The following is a 26,862-nucleotide window of genomic DNA, read 5'->3' on the forward strand; positions in this document are numbered from 1 at the left end:
CTATGCGTTTTACTCATCTTCGCTCTGCACGCGTGTATACATGCAGCGTAGTCTTATAGTCTTATAAATAAAGACAACTTCCCTTTATCTTCCGAGTAAGAAACCCAGTGAGTTTAGGCTTGCGCGAAACGTCCCAAGTTTTATCCTTTCTTTTTTTTTTCCGCGAGGTTCATGCGTGATCCTTTTAACGTCGCCGGCGCTCTATGCAGCGCCGCGTCGTCTTGGCTTGCTTTTCTGCATCGTCGTGCCCGCGCACAAGCCCGCTTTTTCGTGGAGATGTTGTCCCCGGTCGGAACGGGGCAAGGACGATCGGTTTAGACGCTATTAACTGCGGTCCGTGACTCTGCGCCTCTGCAGTGCCGGTTAGCGAAGCCGTCAGGATGATTTCAAAGGGCGCGACCTTCCGAGTAAGGAAGCCTGACGACTGCAGCTCTCTCTTGTGGGGCTTCACTCCTGCGAACTTGATCCGCCATTCGCTCTGTGCCTGTCCGCTCTCTGCGCATTTACACGGATCATTAGGCTCGGTGGTCGGTTTTCATTAACCCAAGAGGACGCCACCTGATTGGATAGAGCTCCTTAATTTTGTGTCTCGCTGAAGAGAGAGAAAGAACGGATGTAGAAGGGCAAGCGCGAGCCAGTCGCTTAAACTGTGGACAGCGTTTGTCATTCGAAGATTTCCCTATTTGCGCCAGTAGCCAATCGGAGCGATGGGGAACAAATTTTCGTGTGGTTGTCAGGCGAGCGATATTGCGGTGAAATGATTTTATCGCTTGATGGCGGACGGCTGTTTCCACTGTGCATGAACCAGGTCAAGGAAAGAAAAACGGAGACGCTGATAATAAATTGGCGAACTACGCGAACGCTAATGGAGCCTATTTATATGCATGCCGTTCAGCGTTAATGCAGCCAAACTGGCGGATAAGGCTAGTAGCCATCCAGAGTTCTCTGTTTTTCTCTCTGGACTAGTAAAAGGAAGAGACTTGTATATATACAAGCGAAATAAACTAGTATCACTGTTTTCGTTCCAGTTTGGGTTAGTTTATGTTGATGTCGGTTTGTTTATTTATTTATTTATTTATTTATTTATTTATTTATTTATTTATTTATTTATTTATTTATTTATTTATTTATTTATTTATTTATTTATTTATTTATTTATTTATTTATTTATTTATTTATTTCAAGATACCCCTAAAGGCCCTCTTCACGAGGGTATTACATAGGGGGTGGTAAAAATTTCAACTTGAATACATAGAAGGAACATTAACATGAGTAACAGGGCAAAAAAAAAGCAAGAAAAGGGCAATAACTGGTAGTCAGCAAGAATCAAAACGTGGCAGAACAACAAGAGGCAAAATAAACAAAATGAAAAAAAAAACAAGAAAAGAAGACACAAAGATAAAAACAACGGAATGAACAGAACGAAAAGCAAAACTCGAACACATTGCGGTGAGCAGAACAGAACTAGAAGAAATTGATTGATTTTTTAAAAGTTCATGAAATGATGTCGCATTCGTTTCAGTTGCGATTGTGTAAGGCAGCCGGTTCCAATCAATAATGGTTTTCGGTATGAATGATTTAGCAAAACTTGAAGTGTGACATGTGATGCGTTTGATTTTGAAAGGATGGTCTCGCCGTGGAAACACTGCTGAGGGTAAGCGAAAAATCGTCGTGAAGCAACGGATGATGGCAAATTTTGTGAAAAAGAGTTAAGCTAGCCAGTTTACGACGGTGGGAAAGGCTGTCAAGTCCAGCACGGGCTTTTAAAGCCGTGACGCTAGTAAAACGTGAGTAGTCAGAATAAATTAAACGAGCAGCACGGTTTTGCAGCGATTCTATGTTATCTTTGATGTAGGCTTGATCTGGGTCCCATATGGCGGAAGCGTACTCAATTTTAGGTCGAATTAATGTAATATAAGCAAGTTTACGCACGTGCGCAGGAGCATGTCGAAGGTTGCTTTTTAAAAGGCCAAGAGAACGGTTAGCAGCTGCTAGAATCAAGTTAATATGATAGTTCCAGGTTAAGTCTGATTGAAGGTGAACTCCTAGATACTTGTAAGTGGAAGTTGTCTCAACTGTTATGTCATTAAGAGAGTATGCGGTTGGTATGCGATAAGAATTTCTAGTCAAAGAGACGAGCTTTGTCTTAGAGGGATTTAGGGTCATAAGCCACAACTGACACGAAGTGTTAATAGAATTGAGGTCAGTTTTGTAAGGATTGTCGGTCACAGTCATCTGTAATGGTTCGATACACAACACAGTCGTCAGCAAACAGTCTAATTTGTGAAGAAATGCAATTTGGCAAGTCATTAATAAATATTAGAAAGAGCAGGGACCAAGCACACTCCCCTGAGGCACACCAGATGTGACTTGGGCCATTGTAGAGTTAGAACCATTAACAGAAGTGAACTGAGCGCGGGATGAAAGGAAGTCTTTAATCCATGCTAGTACCTGAGGGTGAATATTAAGGTGCGATAGCTTGAGAAGTAGTCTATGGTGGGGAACCCGAGTGCTTGCGCTCCAGCTATGGAGCCAAGCTGCTTGCTCAAGAAGCGAAAACTTAAGCTCCCTTCTGATAGGATAAGGGCTCTGATATGGGCAGCTTTTATTGTCGAACCATACTTTTGTAATGATTCCACCGACAGGACGTTTTCCAACTCGTTGAGTCTGTATTGCCGCCGGGTACAATTTCCGCAAGCATCAATTCGGGAAGGAGGCGAATAATTGTTTGCACCCAATCAGCGTGTTTGCTTAACCCCTTTTCTAGACAATTATACAGGCGACGGGGAAAAGTGGCTTCACTCAAGTTTATTTGTTGCGCACGTGACGGTCTTAAGTCTCCTCCCAGCTCCCACTGTTCTTTTTTGTGTGTCACTTTTGTTGATCTGCCATTGTAGACGGAAGTTTGATAATTACCTTCTTTTGAATCGGGATTTATTTATGGCGCCAGGTGTTGTCAGCTCGGCAGGCCGGCACTTTCGGAAGCCCATTACAAATATACGAGTGAGTCAAAGGTGTTGGCGGCCAGGTTGTGATGTCGGGATCGGAGCAGCAACGATGCGCGCGGAAATATGGTTAAAGTGGTGAAAACGGGAAATAATTTATAATACTCAGGAACGCACTTCAGAACACCGCTTTCTTCTCTGTAGTGTCCACGGTCCGCTCCTCGCAGCCGGGCCAGCCGGGCCCTCGCCCTCTCATTCACTCAGCATCGGCCCGCATCAGGCGCTAGCTTCCCGCCTGTCGATCTTCAAAGCAGCCAATTGCTGGAAGGTCATCTTTGGGCCGGGTGACCAGCGGTGTTCGCTGGTCGCTCGCGCAACGCAGCAAGAAACGGCAGCAGAGAAACGCCGCAGGATTCCTCTCTCCCGCTTGCCGAAGGCACTAACATGTAGTTTCGGACGCGACCACGTCTGCCGGTAATATAGGGAAGCGCACCTGAAGTTTGCTGCCACTGCACCAGCGCCACTTCTCCCCTGCCGGTCATTTTGGCGTTTCCGTCCGGGCACGTCGCGGGCGGAGAGCCTGTCGACTGGTATGCGCGTGCTGCTCGCGCAGCTGTCACTCTCTCTTTCATTGTGAGCACGCGCCGTCCTGCTCGCGGGCGCACAAAAGTGTTGTTGCCGCTCGCTGTGAATTCTGCGACGTTCTAAGAGTGGAGAAACTTGTGTCTGGGGCTGTCACAATAGTTCTCTGAACATCGACGGCCAAGGACTGCCCGTGGAATTCTACAGATTTCCTGGAGATGTCCTACATTCTTGGGGGAAAAAATTTAATATTGGAAAATTGTAACGTACAGTAACGGAAATATTGAAGGTAATGGTCCACCCTTTCTATATGCAGCAAAATCTTAAATATTTTTCATCGCTCGTATCGAGCGGTTGACGATAGGAAAAACGTTAAAACGAAAAAAAAAAATGCAAGCCTATCGATGGGAGATTGCTATAGTGAAATCTTCCAGTATATGAAAAAAAAAAAATGCGTTCATACACTTTTTCCTATTAAAAAGTGTTTTTGTCCGGTGTATGAAATGGATGAGAACGAGAAACGGCAGGCCTCGATAACTGCTATGGGCAGGGTGAAGTAAGCTTTTGCCTGTTGCTAAACACGTTTGGCATGTTGCACGCGTAATATTATTTCTGAGCAGTTTTTGTTGTAATTCACTAAGCATGCAGTGTTATAGTAAAGCTCGCGCTAACGAAACTCATTTCTTTGGCCATTTTTTATTTTGGAGACTGACAACAGCTAGCGGCATTGCAGACGCGTGAGAGGCAAGGTCAGTGATCGCTTCAATGTTCCGACTTGTGACGCCTGGCTCAATTTTCGAAGTTGCTTTACATGTAAAAAAATTCTAAAAACAAAAATAATCAAAATGTTTGCTTGCACATGAATGAGCGTTTGCATATGAGCGATGGCTCTGCAAATAAATTGGGGATGCGCGTGCGCTGTAATCGGCATTAAAATGAATATACCAACCGCTTATCTCCGTTGTAGCGATTGACCAAACTAGAGCATTTTTTCTCTTTGCCGTATATAGCAAGAAGCTGGTAGGCGCATTTCGTGAGTGTTTTCGTTTTTCTCCTCAGCGTCGCGTGTCGCCTTAAGGCCACTTTATTTTAAGTTAAAATAAAAATTATTTCCATTATTTTTCAGCGAAACACGTAACAAATTCCTTATTATTTCGCCAACAAACCTGCATGCATCTAACTGCTCAGCCACCCAACGAAATTAAGCATCTTGCGAAGATGGCTGCGCCAAAAAAAAAAATGGTATTTACCTCGAATTCCACGTCTTAAATGACCTCGTCATTTACTTGCGATACACATTTCGCCGTTACGGTACCGGCTTTTTCGTCAACAATCTGCTTCACGTAGTGGGCCTGATCCACTAGCAGTTCATTTTTCAAGTTTGCGCAGCGAAAAAAAAAATTCACTGTCCGCTATCTGAGAGCGTACTGCCGCGACAGAAACAAATGCGAACAGCGCAGTGCCTAGGCGCTCCGCTGTTGGAATTTATTTTCGTCACGCTTATACTTGGCTCGCAACACAAATACGCTGGAGACATCCGTGATACAATAATGTACCACTCTAGCGTCTTTTTGTTACTACCGAGATAAAAACGCATTGAAGATAAATTCCGACTGCGCAGCGCGTGGGCGCCGTGCAGTCCGCATTTTTTTCTAGTGCCCCTGTACATTTTGCTAATCCTCTGAAGCTCGTCAGCGTTCAAGCACGAGGGAAAAAGCTCGCGACTGCACAAAGAGATTTGCAGGCTGGCCAACACGTGCAAAGTACGTGCAGAACTGGCTTTTTTTTTTCAGGAGAAAGCGCGCTGCTCGCGCAGCTACTCAATGGGAGGGAGACCGGTTTGCCCGGACAATAGTGCGGAGTCGGCCGGAGAGGGCGCTTTTCAGTGGCGTCCGCAGCGCCCCCCTGCGAAGCTGCGGTCCCCTATATGGCGACTTTCGTGCGGCGCGCGCGAAAGGGCCAGAGCACAGCCACATGGCTACCGCTTAGGGAAAAAGGGGACAAGCAGCGTCTTTTCTTGTGAATGGCGGTGCCACGCAACCTTGCTCGTTCGTTGCACGGCTGTCCCACTGCCCCGACTGGCGTTTATTTCTTTCTTTTTTTTTTTTCAGTATGACGATCACAACAAAGGTAGGCAGAACGCGGTTGCGAGATCTAATTGTGCTGACGCCCAGGATGTTGTGGAATTCGGGGACGCAGTATGTTGGTCTCTAGTGTAGCACTGAAGCCGCCGCATACAAGCAGGGTACGTCATCCAAATTCCACAAAGTTCACAGTGCATTCTTCGACAGTACACAGGGACCTGATAACCCGGTTTTCTTTGCTTCTGTCTCCGCTTCGGCAGCCTTTGTCAGAAATATATAGGTCTCTTGTGTTTGCATCGTGTTTGTGTAACGAAGGTCATTTTGCATAACCATGGAGTGTTCCAAAAGTCTCGCGGGTAAAGAGAACTTCAGTCTTTACTTCACTAACAATGACTGTACGTGCTGCATCGTACAGTCAGAGGGAAGCCAGATGCAGAAACTCTCGGCATATGCATATCCCATAAAAGGCTAGCGCTTCACACGCTGTCATAAGGCTGGTGCTCTGGGAATTGAAGTGTTCTATAGTGAAGGATTGCCATTCTTAAAGAAGACCGGCCAGAAAGAAATGATCGCATTAGACAATCATTTTAAAGCTTAAGTTAGTTGCACATTTGATTATGATTAAGATAACTGACAAAACACAGATGTTTTGTGCGGCAAGAAGGGCAAGTGTATTTGTTTAAGGCCGGCGTCGAGATTCTACGCAGCGCGCCTAAGAAAAGAACGTCGTGTTGCTTCCAACAAAAACTGCGTCGGTGTCTGGATTCCAGCGCTGTTTTCATTTTGTGCCCGCACAAGTTGTTACACAACACTGCGACGGCACGCAAAGCAGGTGCAAGAGTGATTTTCGCAGCTCCAAACCAGTGCGGGCGTAGGCGGATAAAGGTCACTCAGTTCGGAGCTTTGTGTGTGTCTCCTTTGATGGTCTCCTCCCTGCCGCTATACTGTTTCTTGCGCTTAACCTATTTGGAGTGCCTGCTGTCAAGTGGCACGTTCGGCGCAGTTCAATACTCCTAACGGCCCTAGATGCACTCATGCCCAAGGCATCCCGGCACTCAGAGGCGCACAATCGGGGCCCCAGTCGAGGAGCACTGCTGAGGGGCTCTCACACTGTCCGAGGAGAGCCTGCGGTGGTGCTTCCCCGAGGCAGGAGCCGTCAGGGCTGCCGCGCGGAGGTGCGGTGGGCCATCGGCAATCGATGGCGCGAATCGCCTCTCGAGACAGGCTGTGCCCCTTGCGTCGGCCCGTGGTCGGGGGCGCCCCAAGCGTTGTCTCGAAGGGCAAAGGCCACCGCTTCGTGGCCGCGGACTCTGTGAACGGTGCAGGTCATGCGTTCGCGTACCGCTCGCTCTCTCTCCCTTCTCTGCATCCTTCGCACTGCTTCCCACGAACATTATATACAGAATGCGTTTTCTGGCTCAGCAATAGCATCAAAAGCACCGGAGAAGAAGTGATGCTATGGCGGGCTGTTTGTTTTCTGCGTATTAAATTTTAGACCCAGTGTTCTACTCTGCCTGTCTAAGTTCATTGATCATGCTTTGTGGTTCATACCCTGAGGGATTTAGTAAGCCAATGTCATCAGCGAATCGCAGATTACTAAGGTATTCTCCATTAACTCTCGTCCCCAACAGTTCCCTGTCCAGGCCTCTGAATACCTCCTGTAAACAGGCAGTGAATAGCATTGGTGAGATATTGTCTCTCTGTCTGACACCATTCCTTATTGGAATTTGGTCACTTTCCCTGTGAAGGGCTTCGATCGCTCTGCAGCCTCTTCTACATCCTGGTTACGCAATTCCTGCATGACTGCTCAGGTCTCCAGTATCGAAAGTTTTCCAGTATCGTGTCGAGCTACGCTACCCTCTACTTCAATTGCGCACTCCCTAAAGATACTTTTGAGATAATCATTCAGCTCCCGAATTTTAAAGTCATCGTCCTCTGTTAAAGCAGGATATCTGTATTTCACCGAGATCTTGAATTATTCTGCTTTCCCTCTTACCGCTAGCTCGTTGATGGGCTTCTTTCTTACTAGTTTCGTATGTTCCCAGTAAAAATGCCGGCTAAATCGAGACCTTACCATTCTATGGTCGCTACAGCTCTCGCCTCGCCGAGCAGCTACACATCCTGCACTATGCCAGGATGCGCGCACAATATCAAGTCTATTTCATCTGTAGTCTGGCCGTTCGGGCTCTTCCAAGTCCACTTGCGGTTCGCCCTTTTTTGCGAAGGAACATTTTCATCATTGTTTGTGGCCTATATGTGAGATGGAGATACTCTAATAATCTCAAGGTTTCCTATCGGGATGTTGTAAAGTGGTTTAGGATTGCCGAATGCTGCGCTATGGACGCTGTAAGTTTCGCTTCCTGGACGCCACACTTCCCTTATTTCTGTTATCTTATAGATTGGGTGCCATCTTCGCACTGCCCAGAGCAGTTCACAGTAGTTAATTATACGAGGTAAGACCTCTCATTTTAAAGGGGGGGGGGGGGGGGGGGGGGAATGTGTCGCGATGCTCCAAAAGTGGAGCTCGACCGTGTCCGGCACTGGTTCGGAACGGTTCCTCCGAGTCGGGCCGGTTCAAGTCCATTTCCAAGATGGCGAAAAAAATATGGGTTCGGTTCGGTTCCGGTTCCGAGTAAAAACACGGGTTCTGTGCCGGTTTCGTTTCGACGCCCTGCATATGACACGTACTCCACCTAGGGACATCGTGTTCAAGGTGTAGGTGTGTGCGCTTTCGGCCTGCCGGTTTTGGTCGAACGTACTCAGAGAGCAAATATTCCTCGCAACGCAGCATCGAGGAGAATAGCGCTTTTCAAATGCTAAAATAAAGAGTCCAAAAACTTACGCAGGTATAAATAACAGCCAGCTATCCGTCTCTGATTGCAATGTCAGACGCTTCACTTTGAGAGCTGCGAAGTTCATTTTTGCGGATTAATTCATCAACTTATTTGTTAACGCTTCTGAACTGGATTCTGATTGTCGCCGCTCCTGATAATACTATGGCGAAATAGATTTGACCGACGGAATCTCATTTCTAACGATTACGGAAAGTTTACTCTGCAACTCCCTGTACACTAAACGCGCGAATTCTCGCAGCTGAAAAGACGTTCAGCACTGACGTATTAACTTGCCAAATCACGCACTTAAACAACTTTGCAACCATTCCGGACTGGACCTGTGTGCTCGCGCTCTGCTGCGCAGCTCCCGGGCGGCCGTGGCGCAAGTGGACTCCGGTCGCCAGGCAAACGTCGACACTGCATGCGCTCGTGCCGCTGCTCGCGGTGGCTTGTCCGAGAGAAACGGAAACGCGCTGCCGCGTTGCGGGCTTAGCTGTATCCAGTCGGAGTGTGCACCGCTGCGCGCACTGAAAGAGATAACGAGCGGCGTGCAGAGAGAGTCGCCGCTCCGACTGAACGACTCCATCCCGCGCCAGCTTAATGCGCTAAAAGCCTGCTCTTCTGCTCGGGTTGGCCTCGCCGCGTTCTTTACCGCGTCCGAAGCCAATCGAAGACAGCGATCGATTGAGTCTATACGGTCCAACAAGAAGACGCGACCGCGCAGCCTAAAAGGCACACTGGGCCCAAAGCGTGCACACTGGCAAGTTAAGCAAGCAGCACCGGTGCCGCACTCGCTGGGCCCAGGGCTGGCAAACATACAGCGGCCTCCGCCCTTGACTCGGGGACCGGGAAATCGATTAATCGAATTTTAAACTGCAGATCGATTCTGCGCACCAGTGCACCGCCTCCTGTGAGGCTTCGCCTTCTGCACCGAGCGATTTCTTTTGCTTCGGGTTCGTCATAACTGAGCAGTGAAATGTTTGTTTTTCCGCGAAGAGTCTGCAGAGATTGTCCCCGTGCGCCGATTCTGGGGGCTTCTATTGCTTCACAGCGCTTCGCTTTCGTTGCGATACGGAAGCAATTTCCAAGTTTTAGCTGGCTCTGCGTCAGACCCTTTCTATGAGAGCTCGCAGCAAATGGACGCTTTTAATGGTGCGCTTTCTCTTGCTGGCTTCGCACTGGTGCCTCAAAGTCAGCTGCCTTCTTCAGCAACAATAGGCTTAGACTCCCCTTTCCTCGAACTTGGAAAAAAACCGGGATCGTATAAAACAGTTCACCGCCGGAAAAATACCTCAGCGTTTCTCTCATTGTGCTCCGAATTCATTTTGACATAAAGGTAACATGAGGGAGAAAAATATAAGCGATCCCTTTATTTTTCCCCGGGGACAGTTTCTTGTGCACAGGGTGGGCTGAGCAGGGAAAGCGCTGTTCATATAGTCGAAAGCTAGTCTCCCTTTTCTGTGCTCGCCGGTATGCGCTGTAAGCAAGTGGGATAAACGCTGCTCTGCTATTTCGCTGCGCGTTATTCGCGCAGAAAGATGAACATGCGCACGTGCATACATCAAAGGAGGCGCGTGCAGCTCCCGTCTGCCCTTGATACAAAAACACTGCACGGTGAGCTCATTCAAAGATCGCCTAACGAGTCGCATCACGTCGGTCCCACAGTCGGAAAGTTAGCATCCCTTTGTGTGAACTTTTTTCATTCAATTGGGTCTCATGAATTTAAAGAAGTGAATGGTCTTGTTGATGAAATTGTGTTCGGTTGTGATAATCGTGTTTTTTTTTCTCTTTCTTTTTGTGATAATTGAGCTATCATTGCTCAACCGTAAACAATCTGGTATATATGATAGCGTTCTGGTATGCACATTTCTTGTCAGACTTCAGCTAACGTTCTATACCGTATTTACTCGCATAAAATCTTTGAAAATTTGGGGGTGTATTCGTTACGCGGAGTAGAATGTTCGGGAAAAAGTAAAGGGGTAAAGATGGTACAGACACCGCCAGACTGGTGCAATAAATACTCCGCCCAGTGCGATTAGCCTTCGAAGTAGAACAAAGTGCACTCTTCAGAAAGGTTTCCGTGCTCCAGAGCATAGTTAAGCATTTCTTTTTTTCCTTTTTCCCGCACGTATAATTCGCATAGGGCCTTTTATTCTGTCTCAACAGAGCGCAAGTAGCTCACTATAGCGCAACTCAGGGCATCAAGTGCAAGACACAGCGGCAACAAGTCGCTACAATCCTTAATGGGGTGGATTGAACAACAACAACAAAAAAAAAACACTCTGCCACTGGGTTTTTATTGGTTCTTGGATTTCTCGCGTGCTGACTCACGGGGGCTAGAGGGCTCGACACCCCGTCCTCGAACCCTCTCCCGAAAAAATGGCGCTTCTGAGCATTCACGGTCGTTATCAGCTGACTGGGTGCCAAAGAAAGGGGAGATTTCATTACACACGGAAAAAAATTGTACGTTCTGACAACGAGCGTAAGGGGTGCGTTCTTTATGTGAGTAAATACGGTAAATAGCAGCAATTTCATAGGTAATATTATCGTTCGTATTTTTTTTTTTTAGGGGAGGGGGTTTCCTGTACTGACCCCCATCTGAAATGTCTCTATGACCTTAACTACAAAAAAAAAAACAGCATTAATCCACCGTTCCGATGACTTTAGATTTAATAAAGCCTATGCTGCAGTTCTAGTACGCTCGCAAGGAGGTTGCATATAAATGCTATATTTTTTTTAACCTCCTTGTTTCCCCGATATGAGGCTGAGCAGACGCCCACTAGCACAAGAAAGCGAGACTACCGTATGGAAAAATAGGTTTTTAAACTGTTCAGCCGTCTTTCTCAGCGCCACAGCCGGATAGTGATTTAATTCGGGAAGAAGCTTTCGACTGCCTAAAAAAACAAAGACGATACAAGTCAGGAGATTCTTCTTTAATGGTTAGCGTAAAATGCGGAAAAGATGTCTGCATGGAAGCTATCAAGTATATTCGAGTGCAAGAGAGTGTGGGCTTCGAAAGCAGGTTTTCGCTATGCATATTAATCGGGGCGCTCGTGCAGCGTGTGGCAAGGATTTAACAAGAACTGATACATTTTGTCACGAATAAACTCAAGCAGTAGCATTCGTAGCGGTTGAACGGAAAAAGAAGGCTTATTCCTACTTAGTCGTAACCTAATGATTAGTAAACATATAATAATTAATTTAATTTATTGGAGCCGTGCGATATATTCGGATTAGAATGCATTAAGGCGTCAAAAGAAGGGGCACGAGTTTCACGATTTCTAGGCCTACTGGACTCGGCTAGGCGCTTCTTCAGGCTGTGATGGAAACGTCCTGAAGAAGAACGGGATCGCCGACGTCCTCAGACACTGACAGTGGCTGCGGGCGCATCACCGCAATGCATCACAACATCACTGTAATGCAACCCCGAGCCGGATTCAAACCGGCGGCGGCGGAGACACAGCAGCTTCGGTTCTCAATTCGTTAGACCACTCGGACACCGCCGCCGCAGCTTCTCTCAGTGCGAGTTTTAACTGGTAGCAGGGCTGTGGCATGTTGCAAGTTGCGCGTCCGCGCCGAGGGTGGCGCCGCGGTCGAAGCGATTGTAGTGATCCTGGTATCGGCGGTAAACGCGGCTACAGTTAAGCCATGGAGGAAGGAAAACTAAGGAGAGGCCCTTCGTATTCCCAATGCATTGACGAGAATGTGGCGGAAGTGACGTCAAAATTTAGGCTTAAAAAGTCGGGCCGCTAGCAACGTTGTCGTTGTTGCTAAGAAAACTCGGGCCATTAGCAACGGTGTACGGCGTCGTTAGCGTCGTTGTTGCTAGGGGCCAGAGTGTTTCTCGGTGGCGGTGGACGGGCTTTCGGCACGGTGTGTTCGGCCTCTCGTGTTAAAGTCTACATGCCTGGCGTCGTGACGTTACGCACGCATCTAAGATTGCTTTTAAATGCAGCAAATAACCGCTCATTTGATATTTTGTTCGTCAAACTTGGTGTCGCTACGCGGAGCGATCGATGCATTGAAATGAATATCACGAAAAGGTGGCACTCCGGAACCGCGCTTCGACACGCGAAGAAGGGTTGATTGTTTTGATCAGCGAACTTTCGCACCTCACCAAACAGCACAGAAACATGAAGCCGCTCTCGACGATACTGAGCTGCAGGATGGTGAGTTGTGCTATAAGCGGCGCGCAGTGTCGTCTTTCTTCGCCTGGCGTCTGAAAAGGTTCACCGCACCTGTGCGCCGGTCTGTGTCTAGGTGCGTGTTTGCGGGGAGGGTGGTGTAGGAGGGTAGCGGCGAGCGGCGCGGTTTTTTTGATACCTTTCTTTTACGAAGCGCTTGCGAGCCGCGCGCGATCCCCGCCCCGTAGCTCGGTGGAGAAAGCAGATAGTGAGGAGAGCCGAGCCAACTTCCGGTTACGGGGCGGCTTCACAAAACGTGACGTCAGGGCCTCTCCTTAGTTCTTTCCTTCCTCCATGAGTTAAGCCTAATAAAAGTGAAATTTTTCGACCACTATCAATAATAAAAACATGCTTATGAACTAAATTATAACCAGCCATAGGTATTAAAAATAAGATATCAAAGAAATTAGTTGCGAAAATGATGACGCGGGTAACGCGGCAGCAGACGACAAGCAGACGACGCCCGGACAGCCGCGCAAGCGAAAACGGCGACGTCGGCGACATTCGCACTGCAGCAGCGTCATTGGCGTCATGTCGAGTCACACAGTGAGCTTTTCTTGGAGTCTTTATACTAAGAACTAGCACTGCAGCATATTATGTTGTACCTAGCCCAACGCACTGCGATTTCTTCTACACGAGTCAAAGGTTGAAATTTTTCGCTGCCTTTCTCTGCGTGTGTTTATTCATAGCCACAGACTGATGCCTTTCAGTACATGTCAGATGTTTTACTTCCCTCCTATCTACCTAAATCTCTTACAAAGTCGCGTACAATCCTATATTCAGTGATGTAGGATTTTATTATGTACACTGTACTGTACCTACCTTGATACCTTTTCTTTATCCCCTATTTATTCTCTGTGCGCTCATGTCTTCTAGGTTTACATAATGGCGTTTTTTATTTTGATTTTTAGGATGCCTGTTACTAATACTGCAATGCCACTGATGCCTAAAATCACTTTTTGAACATAGTTTGTCTCTGCTGATGTTCTTTTAATAAATTGTTCTTTGTACAAAACCATTTACGCTTTTCGTTCTCGAGCGAGCGCAGCTGCTAAGCAGTCGCGCCGCTCGCCACCATGCACCATTCTACATCAACAGACACATCGAAATAAAAAAGCGAGTGAGCAGATTCCGTAAGTACTTAGGAAATCAAGCGTGAATGCAGCGCGGGATCAGTTAATCACAAGTATTTACAAAGCGTGGATCGAACTAGCGGCCGCCAGCACCAAGAACGCGCGAGTACAGTGCACTGCAGCGCGAGCAACCGGCCACAACCAGCCGCCTAAACGCGCGCCGCCATATTGGATTTTTTATGCGTTTACCGCCTCTCCCAGGTGCCGCCACCATCGCCTTCGAAAAAAAAAAAAAACGTCCCCATTGGTTCCATAGAGTTTCTTACTATTACCTAGAGGGAAAGCTGGCAGCCCGTCTATGGGAGTTTGCATGGAGATCCCTCGAGACCGCTTCAGCCACCATGGGCGCTCAAAGCATCATGGGGCGGTGAGCTACTTGTTGCGGAACTGTAACTTTTGGCCAAAAAATAATAAAAAATAAAGCTGTTTGATAGCTACAAACGTCCTAACATTCAATATCTTGTCTAATGATTGCAACAAACGAGCAGAAAAGCATTTAAGTGCAAAGTTTGCCCAAAATAAGAGACGACTAGCTTTCCTATTGGCCAAGTGATGAACACTAAAAAAACTAATATTTCGTAATTAACAGGCGCACTTTTAAAAGTAAATATGTTTTCAAAAAAATGTTGTTGTTTAGATACTTTAAGAGGTTTTTTAATTGCATTTCGGAAGAGTAAAACCTTTTATTGGCGTCGTGTGTCGTCGCGTCTTCACTACTATGGCTTTTGCACTGCGTTCGCGCGAAAGTCGTCTGCGCACACACGAACTACGTTTTCGGAATGAAACGCCTTAGTACTGCCACTCTGTGTTCCCGAAAAACTACGACTGTGCCGCAACAAGTAGCTCACCGCCCCATGATGCTTTGAGCGTCCATGTTGGCTGAAGTGCAGCGCCGCCAGCTTTCCCTCTAGGTAGTAGTAAGAAACTCTATGATTGGTTCTATGAGAGTGTCACTCCCTTTCTGGTAGTGTCTCGTGCGGCGTGTTCGAAGTCGTCGTCTTTCTTTTCGTTCATCCGTTCATTCTGCTGTGCGATTGTTCGCTAAAGCTCCCGAAGAGCGAGCAAGCGCTACGGTGCGTGAAAGAGCGAAATCAGCGGTAGACGTTGAGCGCGTTGCCCCAGCACCAAGAAAAAGCGGCTGAACGCGGCGGCACGTCAAGCACCAAAAGCGGCGAAAGAACTCCAGTGCACTGTACGCCTAAGAAAAGCGGCTGATGTTAGTGGCTCCCCACGCTGAGAAAGCCGCCAGGTAAACCACATGTTCTGCCCAGCTCGAAGAACATAGGCTGGCGAAGGCAGGAATACGTTCAGCAACCAAAAAGTCTGGGGGCGGACGCCAGCGTCTATATGAGCTCTCGTAGGATGCGCTACAGCGCATATCCTGCAATTCATTTCATGCTTGCGTCTACGCTGGACGACGAGGTTTATTATGCAGTTTCCTTTGTGTGCGTGCGTGCTTAACCGTCGCCTCACGTCACGTACCGCACTTAGCATGCCTGTTACGCTTGGCAGTGGCTTACTATATCAGGTTTTTTTACTGGCTTCTCATTGTGATGAAAGATAGATGTTAGCTACTACTCAAACGAGTAGTCATTAATTGTTTCCATAAATTTCGTTTTTAATTTCTCGCTGACGCGTGCTCGCAGTAACCAGGCCTATTTGCTAACTGGGGGAAGTGTAATCCGCCTAGGACCGCTGACAGGCCTCTAATGAAGCGTGTCAGCGTAGAGAACATCGGCTTTTTTGTGGATTATGCGGATTAACCGGTTCTCCTCATGACCAACGCGTTAATGACCCCCACGTGGCGTGCAGACTTCAAAGCGCTGCAGGCAACTTAGTTTTGCATAGATTTGCCTGGGCGCAGCGGCAAGAAAGCACCTGCTTCTTAGACTCAACAGGGCGTAAAAACCTGTGCCCGCTTTGTTGACGGTAGGAAGGAGCGTATACCTCAAGCGCATGGCACAAAGAGAGCACAGGCTTGCATTCAGCACACTGAACATGCGCGGGCTAGGTTTTATGCACCGTACAGTATTCTAAGAAGCAGGCAACAGAAAATAGAAAGATCGAGGGCTATGAGGGCCGCACATGAATCATTTTGTAGAACAACGTCGATACTTCCAATATCCTAAAAAGGGGCAGGGCGAGTTCTCCATAAACGTATGAACAGTGTCAATATAGTATCATTGCGAGCGACCAGTATGGATTTCAAAACGCAAGTTAATAAGAAGGTTGCATCGACATAAAATAATAATAAAGAACGCCACAAGCACGAGCAGCAGAAAAAAAAACGTATGTGTTTGTATTATATTTCATTTCCTGCGTCTCGACGTTAATATTTGTCGAGTTTCATGTGAATAAGGAGAAAGTTTCATACCTGGGTAATTTAAAAGAGTTTTGAAAGAAGATTGTTTTCACGAATTATCACATCCTGCTGCGTAAACTTGATTTTTATGTGGAACTATAGGTGCTGACGGATGCTTGTTCGTAATTATCTCGAACCACATCAAACAACGTTGTCAGGTAATGTGTATGGCAGGCGTCAGTCGTAGCAAGGACACTTTTTATTCATAATATAATAAATGATGCAGGTAACATGACTCTGACGAAGTTAAGTTATATTATGCGCACATAATACCATTGTTTTCTTAGGCAAATTTGTTTTTTTGTGTAAAAAAAAGCTTATATTATGTGAAAGAACACTATAGAGATACAGAACTTGAGTGTGTTTAGGCCCATTTCCTCAGAGAAACTGACGTTGGGTAAATCATGAGCCTAACGCAGCTATGAAGATTTAAGAAATTAGGTGGTTACAACGTCTTTAAAACCTATTGCCTATTCTGATTAAAAGTCAGATTTATTTCTCTCTGGTTAAAAATCGAGTCAGCTATTGCCCAAAAAAATAGAGTATTACTGTACTGTCGCAGCGAGCAGCGCACTTACTGGCCTCAGGGTCAAGAATTATCAGGGCTTCATTATCTATATTTGAGCAGAAGCTTCTTTATAGGCTGATGTATATTTAATTAAGTCTTCCGACACTTACCCAGAGAACAAAAAATACACGCCGTTCTGCAGTCTGCATGTGAGCAGAAACACCGGTTATACTTTGCGCCAAATGTCACTAATTACGGGAAGATGGCGCACTATAATGAATGCACTCAACAAATTTAGAATTAAGTTTTTCACTCCGACCGAGGACAAAACCTGATCTTAATGGCTTTCCGTCTTCTGTACGGAAGTCTAGTTCCCAAATAGGATCACAGACTAAAACCGACGTGTTAAGTACGGTTCAGTGCGCGACACTAAGGCTGCATGAGCGAGTGTCCATCATTACTATGCAAAGTGTGCGCTGTAGTCTAAATAAGCAGCGGTTCCATGTGAACTGAGCGTTGGTGGCTTTTTTTTTATCTTGCCAGTGCCAGAATATTATTGAATACTATTGAATATGTTATTAATCAACCCCACGAAGTAAATAAACATAAATAAAATCCCCTGTGCTCCTTGGTTTCTGTGGCTATTGGCTTCTCTTAAATGTATAACGAGCCCCTCATTCCCCTTTCCTCGTCTGCTTAATTGCTTAACTAGGGCCTCGGTTCTGGCAGCCTTCATGCCATAGGAAGCTAAGAGGGTTCTCACACAGCTTCCACCCTCGCCGTTCGATGACGTTCCACATCACATTGGCGGTAACTCATGACGTACTACGTCCGCCGCTTACGAACGTGGGTGGCGCTGATGAACACTGTCAAGGTTAGGTCACTTGCAAACACAAATACCCCCGAAAGCAGATCTGGCACCCGTCGCCGTAGCTCAGTTGGTAGAGCACCGGACGCGTAATTCGAAGGTCGTGGGTTCGGTTCCCACCATGTCGCTGTTTTTTCTTCTGCTTTTCTAATCAATTAGCTTCAAGCGATAACATATTCAGTAATATAAATTGATCAACACCACAAAATAAATAAATAAATTAAAAATCCTCTGTGCCCCTTGGTTTCTGTGGCTGTTGGCTTCTCTCATATTTATAACGAGCCCCTCTTTCCCCTTTCCTCGTCTGCTTAATTGCTTAACGAGGGCCTCGGTTCTGGCAGCCTTGATGCCTTAGGAAGCATAAGAGGGTTCTCACACAGCTTCCACCCTCGCCGTTCGATGACGTTCTGCGTCACATCAGCGGCAACTCAGGACGTGCTACGTCCGCCGCTTAAGAACGAGGGTGGCGCTGGTGAACACTCCCAAGGTTAGGTTATTTGTAAACATAAATACCCCCGAAAGCAGAAGGTTTGACAGCCGTCGCCGTAGCTCAGTGGTAGAGCACCGGACGCGTGATTCGGAGGTCGTGGGTTCGGATCCCACCGGCGGCATGTGGTTGTTTTTTCTTCTGCTTTTCTAATCAATTAGCTTCAAGCGATAACATATTCAGTAGTATAAATTGATCAACACCAGAAAATAAATAAATAAATTAAAAATCCCCTGTGCCCCTTGGTTTCTGTGGCTGTTGGCTTCACTCACATATATATATATATATATATATATATATATATATATATATATATATATATATATATATATATATATATATATATATATATATAAAGGCTTTCTCCTTAAAATGGTTGACAAGCGTGGTGGCCCCTTTCGATAAAATCAGCGGAACACTTCAAGTAAAGGTGCAGGTGTAACAGTCCAGTCTGACTGAAGGATGAAGAGGTAAAACAAGCAGTGTATATCAGCGCTTTTGAAGCTATTCTAGATGAACGGGCACAATCTTTCTTGCCCGCTCCTAGGTGGCGCTTCCATCTGCTAAAACTGGATTAATTCAATGGAAAAGAAGCATAGTGCAGAATTATATCTATAATGGAAAAGACGGACCAGGAAAGAATCGTTCTATGATAACTGAAGAGGCAGCTGCCCTGCTCTTTGAAGCTAGGTCAGGGTGTCTTCGAACGCGCTGACACAAAAAGAAATTTAACGACGAAAACGACACATTTGCTATGTGTGGTAGATGTGTAGCAGCAGTTGAGCACCTCATACTCAAATGTGACGGTATCCATCCGGATGTCGATGGAGGCACAGTCACTCTCTTTGAGTCCCTAGGGTTTAGAGATTACAATGGTCATGTAAATAAATTTGGCGGTGGAAGTTAGCAAAAAGCGAATGGAAGTTGGTGGCTCAAGATCAGAGAGGTAACATAAAGTTAGAAGTGTAGGATTTAAAACGTATTTAAAGAAAATAGAGAATTTTAAGACCAATTTACAACCCAGTTACACGAAAATAAAGAAAAAAGCCGAGCATGGTAGCAACTGCCACCACCCCGTTTCAAAGGGGACGCTCCTATCTTCCATCCATCCATTCCGGAAAGTCGCCACAGGGACTAGGCATGGGTTGTTAATCACGTCAACTTGTGTTTAAATCCTCGCAAATAGCGGAAATGACGCTGAGCAAGCTCCATGATCTGGCATTTTCTGACCATATGGATTTCATGCAAGCTTCGCTACCGCTGTACATCTGTCTTGAGTGGCGTCGTGAAAGTGCAACGCATCCACATAAGAGCTTCTTCCTCAGCTCACTGGGCTGTGTGTATACGTAACTGAGATGGCCACGGCAAACTTCACCAGAGGTCTCGTATCGTCACACTTTTGACTGGAATGTTTGAAACAGTAACGCGTGTCTTCGAGGATGTTGCCGCGGCAGCGCAGGTCAACGTGAGTGCTTCTTGGTCGGCTTAGCTGATGATAATTTTCGGGTTTTCATGTTCCCGGCAGGGATCCTGTCGAAATCTCTCATCAAACTATGTTAGCATACTTTGCTTATCCTGCAGAAATTCGAACAATATCTGCAGTTTCAACTGTGTCATACACGCTTAACATTAACAAAGAATGCCTATAAAAGAAAGGTACTGGTACTATGTTTCAGTAACACTGCATTCTTCATCATCAAGTGATGTTTTCTTTTCGATGTTGTAAATGTGCATGTCTAAGTGCTTCACGTTTAATCTGTCCTTTTTTTTGGCCGTTATACTTCTTGCTCTGCCAAGCAGCAGAGGTGTAATATTTTATGTATTTCTTATTGTAACCCCTCTCCCCCGCACCACACACACACACACACGCGGTAATTCTCTGGCGCTGTTGGCTCTTTGATAACTAAATTCAATTTTTGTGATTTTTTCTGCATTCTTTATTTCTTTAATGTGCAGAAAATAATTGGGATCTCGTTGTTCTTCTGTCTATCGAGTGTCCATTAATTATGTAATTCATTATTTGTTAACCGAGAGTTTCTTTACGGTATTTTATTTTCGCTGTTGTTGTTAAATCTGTTGTGAACATTATTCCCTCACGCCTTACTCCCGAGGTCGGATTCTAAATAGCATGTTGCTGTGTTATTCCCGGGGTGCGAGCGCGACGATGGCACGAAGGCCACTAATCAGTTTAGTATGCACATGCACTTTGCGGCACTATTTACGCACTCTATCTTGTTTTTGTTTTTGATATCGGGCTGTTCTCTTAACAGTATATAGCGCAAATTTTTCCTAGTTTAATAAGAGCTGGAAACAAGACTTCTACCCAATATCTAATGCCTACTTGCTTCAGCCGGTGAGCAATTAATTAATGTACAGTAATACCGAATACTTCTTTTCTCCCTACTGAAAGGACCCGGTGGTTCAAACTTGCCAAATGACAAAATTTTTCAGATTTTGTTGCGAGCGAGTATTATAATCCGGGACGCACACTTATCTTAGCCTCTGGACCTGCTGTTTGAAACTGTTATCAATAGCATGCAGCCATAACTCAGAAACTGCTGATGCCAAGCACGACACAGCTATGCTACATTTACGATCTTCAAATGCCCTGAATGGAAACTAAGGAAAGGCTTTTCCGGTCGCTGTGGAAAAGACCAACAAACGTGATCTTGCTACATATCCTCTTTTATATCTTAGAACTGCTCAGAATTTACGCATGAACGAGTCATCCTAGTCGCTTTCTGCATCTGTACGTAATAAGACGGAATTTTTTTTCTGTTCGCATGCGGTGTTCTGTTCTGAGCTGACACCACCTCTCTTGTTGTGTATACAGGTTGTTTCACCGAAGGAAGTCAGCAATATTTTAAAATATGTTGAGTTGAGAAGACGTTTTCTTCAGCACCTTATTGTCACTGGTAGCAGACATTAGGAAAGAGCGAAGGGGTGTTAACTACCTTGCTGGTTAACTAAAATATGATAGTTAACCTTTTAACTTTTGCAGCTAGCCTCTCATTCTAATTAGAGATTTGTAGATCACCAGTGGTATTAGCGATATCTTTTTTTTACACTTTAGGAAATGCACAATTCGTCGACGCTGCGGTAGAAGGATTCTGGCCCTCCATACGACCAAGACGAAAGCCGTGAGGAGAGCACGCAGCCACACTTACAGACGCGCGTCACCCGGCAGTGCGCGTGTCGCGTGCTCTTGTTCACAGCGTCCCGGTAGGAGCTTTGCGCGTCTTGTTTTACGTATGCCACTAGCGTCGGTACCATGCGATTATGCCGCGGCATTTTTCCCAACGCCAAGGCTTCTCCGCAGCAGGCGCTGTCTTCAAAGAAGAAAGCATTTCATGTTGCAGGCATTTTTTTCCGCTACAAGGATTGGCGGTAGTCTGTCTGCTGAGCAGTTATGATGAAACATTCCCCACTTGATATCACTTGCTGCGGTTGTAGCAGGTAGTAGTTTCATACAGAGCAGCGCTGCCGTCGCCGTGTTCCCGCTGTCTGTTGGGTGCTTCGGCCTTGCCATACGTAATCGTTCTCCTGAATGCGTGTCAAGGGAGGTGTGGGAAAATCGGCAGTTGCGCTATAGCTGCCCACTTTCCCCAGTGTCGCATACTGCTCCATTCAGGAGAACGGACTACACCTAAAAAGCGTCAGAGAAGATCATATGTTGGTCGCAAGATTTCAGTGAATCGTTTATGAACGGCCAGGATGGGTACAGCCACTTGTGTATGATAAGTTTTCCGTGCAGCGTAACTACCCTTGCAAATTTGCAGCATTCGGCGGATGTCGAAACCTTCGCTATTTTGTGCGGGCGTGTTGGGCTTGTAAGCAACCGCCCCTTTCTTTTCTTTACTTCTATTCAAAAAGAAGTTTGTATCCTTTTGGCCGCGGTAATAAAAGGGAGAACACTAATCTCAGCGGCGCCTTGCCTGAGAAATGAAACTTAAGCGCCCGCGGGATTTTCTTTGCTGCCTGCATCGCTCGTAGGCCCCTGTTTATGCATAACACAGCCAGTCCTTTCATGCGTTACGGCTTCTGTCGACTTTTTTTTCTTGGTCGATAATTTTTCTTCTCCAACGACGCCTTCAGTGAAACCGGTGAGCTTTCTCATAATCTGTTATTTATGAAGTTCGCGTAGCAAGCAGGCATTTTCGGTTCCCGCACATGCCTTCGAGTCTCCGGACGAGCGCCGTCGGTCTTATTGCTGAGGGGCGGCAAGAATCCTGCGCTCTTCGTATCCTTTCCTTGGCGTCGCGAGGAAAAGAGGATCCGGCTACGTAGCGCCTGCTCGTCAGGATGGAAGGAGCTCGTTTTCGAGCGTGCCGCAATCGACCGGCCGTAATTCGTCATCGAGCGCGCAGGTTTTCCCTCGGGCGCGTCGTCGCAGCGTACTGGGGCGCCAGCCGACGAGATGACCAGCGCCGCGGCTCCTCCCTAACCTGACGGGCCCTTTCGATCGGCCGCCGGCGGGCACCGTGAATCACGTTAGCGGCGCGGCCCTGTCGCACCGTCGCTTCGTTGGAAGCGGTGTGGGAGGCGCGCGCCAAGTGCCCCGAGCTCGGCCTCGGGGCTCTTTTCGTCGCCCCGGAGGTAAGATGAAGCGGGGCGTTGGGGAGTTGCTGCGAGAGCCTCGGGGAACGACAGTGGCCCTAATCGCCGCGCCCGGTGTCTCTCTTTCGGGCTGCAGCGAAGGACGCGACGCTGCCCCGGCGGGCCTTCGTCCCATGTGTGCCGGATTGGGCGGCATTCCTGGTGTTTCACTTCATTACGCGTCCCACAGCTGCGCCACATATTGCCCCCTGCCATTCCGCTTGCAGTTTTCTTTGCCAGATTGGTTTATAACTTGGACTCTTCCAGCTTGTTCGTTTTTTCTTGCACCCCCGTGCCCTTCTTCGCGGCCCGATGCTTCGTTGATTTCTCCATCAGTCTGGATTCCAATCTAGTGATGGTGTTCGCACGCTGTCCGATACCTCTTTTACTTTTTTCGCGCATGCCGGTACCGTGGAGTCGGTTCCCTTTTTCGTTTCCTTTCGTCTGGATGAGCTACTCGAAGTGTTTGCGGAACGTGAGGCATTTCTGGAGGCAAGCCAGGGTGGAAAGAAAGGCGCAGGAATGCGGCACCGTCGACGTGGCACGATGCATACTGAAGTGAAGCAGACGCGCCTCGTTTCCTTTTCGTCCCTCGAAGGCGGCGCGGCGAGTAATAGTTCATGCCCACGTATGAATACGACTCCGGCCCTTGTGTTGCGCCAGCCGGTGCGTCTTGTTGCGGCAACGATTGCGTGTTCCACGTGGGGATAACCGGGCTCTTATTTTCCCGTTCACCTCTTCGCGTACCGTCGCGTTCGTGCTCGACTGCATCGTACCCAAGCCCTGGGCGCTCCTCACGTATAAGCACCGTATTGCTCAAGTGAGAGATAAAGCCCAGCCATTCGAAACTTGCATGGGACGGCGGCAAACTGGTGTAGCGACTGAGCCGGAGTGGCTTTTGCCGCAACGGCAACGAGAAGCCTATTGCGCGGCCCGCGACTGGTAACGAGCATGCGGCCAGGAAGACGGCTTTTGTGGGCCTCGGCGAAAGACGTTTCTCTGGCCTTTATTTCTTCACCTTTTTTTGAACGCATTCTCAAAAGAAGTTTCATGGTTTCTCATATTGCGCAACCCCGCGTGCTTTTGGGCTCAGTAGAAAATGCTTCTCGCGTCTTAGGTTAATAATGCGCCCGTCTTTTATGTGTCTACATGCATGTCTGAACGATTTCTAGAACCTAAAGCGGTGTTCAATAAGATCTAGCCCCGGGTATGGCTGAATATAGAGACTTTAGGTGTTCCAGTGCTGTGTGTGCATTGCATCATCCTTGCAGATAAAACTTCAGAGTCACGCTGCTCGCCTCTTTCTTTTGATATCGCCTTTCTATATGTGGCACTGGCTGAAAAGTAAGGCAACATCCAGCATCGTGCTGGGCTCGAATTTTTCGACAAAATATGGAAAAGCGCCGGCACGACTGCATACGAAAACGACGCCGGGAGGTTGTGCACCTTCACACGTCACTGTCTAATGCTGGGCGCGTCAGTTCAGACACACGGCTGGGAATCCTGTCCGGACAGCAAGTTCCCATATTATCAAGGCGTAAATAGACTGGAAAAATTTGGTCCCCAGAAAAATTTCCATAATTCGAGTCGTCCATATTAAAGGGGGTCGTATTAATGGGGCATGACTGCATAGGGGGCGGGGCGCATTCATGTGACGTCACAGGTGCCATTTTGGCGCACAGCGCGCAGTTTCAGAGGTGCTATAGTACGCCACTATGGCAGGTACTATGGCTTGAGTACACACCCCATATAACGAAGGCCCGCAAACAGGGAGCTGGCCCAAGAGCGGCCAAAGAGGCCATGATGAGAGCACACCAAGCACGCAGAGCGGTCACCTGCAAGTTTCACCGGTAGCTCGTCAACAGTCCCTTTGAAAGATGACGGGTTTGGATCGGTGTTCAGCCGTGCTTGGCACTCACCTTAGGCGGAACGGAAAAAACCCGATCTCTATTTTTTTTTTTAAGCCCTCAGCTCGCATCACGCCGAACTTTGTGAAATGTCGTGTATTTTCCGCTTTTCTTTTTCAAGGGAAGCGCATAGGAGAGGTTTGCGTGGAGGGCTGTCAGAAGGCGTATAGCATTGTGACGTTCCCAGGTGGAATACGCCTTCATTACGCGGAACTATCGTTATACGTGCCTTACCAGAGAGTGTGAATACTTTCAGAACAAAGCAAACCGCATCGGCCCGAAGTCTGCTCACGAACAACGATGTTGAGGTGTACTCAAATCAGCCGGCATTCGAAACACGCATGATGTCAATGGCTCGTTTCGCTGCGCTGTATCGCAGCTGACCACCCTTCACTGCATTCCATATCAGGCCCGGCCATCACACTTGTCTACGGCTGGACCGCCTTTTCAGAGTTCACTCCGTACCTCAACGCGCTAATCTTCTCCGTCACTCACTCCGTTTTCTTGTCATTTCTGTCTGGATCTCAGTAAAAAAGAAGCTGCTGGTTTTCACGACTCCGACGCATTTGTTACGCAGTGGAAGCGTTTCCTAGACGCACTCTGTCATAATTTACGTCACTCGCATTTTTTCCCAGCTCTTCTATACGCCGATTTTTTTTTTCTTTTCCTTTAATTTTTGTCTCTGCGAGAGCCGACGCTGTGATAAAAATGTTGTTCGCCTTTGTCAAGCTTCTTTCGTTACCACGCATTCTCAATGTTGCAATATATAGCAGCATTGTGGTGGGTTTATTGTTATCCCCTTTGATGCTCGCATGAATCTACTGGGCGTTATTGCGAGCACAAAATTATAAATGAAATAAGTAGCGATAATTTTAATGAAACAATGAACTTTTTATGAATGTACAGTCCGCGCAGTAGCTATATTTGTACTTGGGATGGTCAATTCTTCGGCGCAGGGTTTTTTTTTTTGCTTGCTTGTGACTTTAGGTTCTTTTTCCCCAACAATGACGGCGCTCTTTATTGCTCAGCTTGACCTTATTCATGTGGCTTGCGTAACATCAGCTTGCTGGGGTAACCGACTGCCAAGAATACAGTGTAGCGAACTAATGAAAGTAAAGATCGAATGAAAGAGCAAAATTGATATTACCCTTGCGGATTATCTTAGTTTGGGGGGTCGCGCATTATTCGATGCGTGCTGAAACGTTTCAAAAAGGTTAATCGGTGCGGTGTCCCGAGGGAGGGATTAGAAATAGGAGAAAGCCGCTGAATGTAAAGATTACGTAACGTGCGGCGCACCCTATTCACTGCTTTCACCTGTGAAATGTTCGATCGCATTTAATTTTCCTGTATGCACGCATTACGTCTTCTTATCAGCTTCCCTGCCTTTCCTATTCGCGAAGGGTTTTGCTTATTTATTTTTGTTTTGACGAACGTTTCTCTGTGCTGTGGTATTGAATGGGCATGTGTGAATAATCTGTACTTTCTTTGTTTTTCTTTTTTTTTTTTTCAGGTGAGTTCTGGGGGACAACTTCGCCCGAGCGACGCTTGAAGTTCAGCGGATGTACTCTACAGAAGAGCGTGAAGTTGGTTCAGTTGGTTTATTACGTAAAATATTAGCGCGAGTAAACGTAACGCAGTCGACACGAGTGTTACTCTAATAAGAATAATTTTTCGAAGGCACAGTTTGGGCGGTCATGCAGGTCTTCAGTTCTCACATTTTTTTTTTTTTCTGCTACAATTATCTGGCAGAATGCATGTACAGTTGCGGACAAGCGAATATGGGCCATGCTACACGCGGCTGTAATTGAACATCGTATTAGCGCACATTATTCTACTAAAAGCAGTAAGTGGGCTCACGGGAATGAAGGAAACAAAGAATCGAGGTGTCCTGCAGCGTCGTCTACAGAGCCTGCCCATTCTGTAAGTCTTCTGTTTCAGCTGGCCTGCCGTCTGTTGTAGTAATAGCATAGTGTGAACCCTCTCTACGAAATTTGTGTCTTCTCGCTAAATGCGTAAACTTCCGGACAAGAGTTGCTGTCGAAATGGCGGAGCCTTGAGGGGCGTATGCGCTGAAGGAAATGCCTCTGTATAAATTTGTCTGCTTCGTGTGTAAATCGTGGTGCATCACGTAATTTACTGTGAGATTGATGTGCATTGTGCACGAGCAATGCTGCCGTGAATTCAGGGGCAGAATTCTTTAATATATACTTACGTGAGCTTGGCTTCTGACTGGCAGGGGCCCTTTTTTCAACCAATCTTAGATGCGTTTAACCATGCATGGCGCCGCTCGATCACGTGCTGTTCTTGCGTACTAAAAGCGTCGTGAATCCTGCCCATGATTCGGTCGAAACTCTCTTTTTACGATGCTTCTC

At 46.9% G+C, this 26,862-nt stretch overlaps 1 long non-coding RNA gene across 1 annotated transcript in view; it reads left to right on the top strand.

The window, feature by feature from the left end:
• The window catches only part of LOC149351153 (uncharacterized), a 419,022-nt gene extending 392,885 nt beyond the window's left edge, over window positions 1-26,137 (top strand). Inside the window, exon 2 of the long non-coding RNA XR_016289491.1 lies at window positions 26,001-26,137. This is a non-coding gene — a long non-coding RNA (uncharacterized LOC149351153). The remainder of the gene's footprint in view (window positions 1-26,000) is intronic.
• Window positions 26,138-26,862: the final 725 nt, after the last annotated feature.

The sequence above is a fragment of the Amblyomma mixtum genome, chromosome 3, assembly GCF_055824585.1.
Source record: "Amblyomma mixtum isolate Tamu chromosome 3, ASM5582458v1, whole genome shotgun sequence".
In the NCBI taxonomy this organism is placed as follows: Eukaryota; Metazoa; Arthropoda; class Arachnida; order Ixodida; family Ixodidae; genus Amblyomma; species Amblyomma mixtum.